The sequence below is a fragment of the Bison bison genome, unplaced genomic scaffold, assembly GCF_000754665.1.
Source record: "Bison bison bison isolate TAMUID 2011002044 unplaced genomic scaffold, Bison_UMD1.0 scf7180017864508, whole genome shotgun sequence".
Lineage (NCBI taxonomy): Eukaryota > Metazoa > Chordata > Mammalia > Artiodactyla > Bovidae > Bison > Bison bison.
The window spans coordinates 99180-99933 of record NW_011495064.1 but is presented as its reverse complement, the minus strand read 5'-3'; the positions used below and the strand labels follow the sequence as shown (position 1 = coordinate 99933).

The window sequence follows — 754 nt, the reverse complement described above, 5'->3', positions numbered from 1 at the left end:
CTCCAGCAGATTTTCCTGACTCAGGAATCAAACTGGGGTATTCTGCATTACAGGCAGATTCTTTACCTACTGAGCTATTGGGGAAGCCCAATTGTTCTCCAATTAAAATAAATTAATTAAAAAAAATTCTGACAAGCAAAAGCCTAGGGCCAAAGTCTTCACAGGCTAATTCTATCAGATACTTAGAGACGACTCAACACCTATTCTGATAAAAATTTTACCAAAAATGCAGAGGAAGGGGCATTTTAAACTCATTCTATGAGGCCATCACTACCTTGACACCAAAACCAGACAAAAATCACAAATAAAGAAAATTACAGAACAATATCACTGAGGAACATAAATGCAAAAGTCCTCAACAAAACACTAGCAAATAGAATTCAATACCACATTAAAAGAATCATAAACATTGACCAACCAGGATTTACCCTAGCGATGTAAGGATTCTTCAATACATGAATCTCAATTAGTGTGATCAGTTCAGTTCAGTCACTCAGTCATGTCCGACTCTTTGTGACCCCATGAATTAAAGCATGCCAGGCTTCCCTGTCCATCACCAGCTCCCAGAGTTCACTCAGACTCACATCCATTGAGTCAGTGATGCCATCCAGCCATCTCACCCTCTGTTGTCCCCTTCTTCTCCTGCCCCCAATCCCTCCCAGCATCAGAGTCTTTTCCAATGAGTCAACTCTTTGCACGAGGTGGCCAAATTACTGGAGTTTCAGCTTTAGCATCAGTCCTTCCAAAGAACACC

The 754-nt window shown here is 41.0% G+C and overlaps 1 protein-coding gene across 1 annotated transcript in view; it reads right to left on the bottom strand.

Annotated features, from left to right (window-relative positions):
* LOC104980959 (THO complex subunit 2-like) overlaps positions 1–754 on the bottom strand; it is a gene marked incomplete at both ends in the record, with an annotated part of 113276 nt that overhangs the window by 25928 nt on the left and 86594 nt on the right.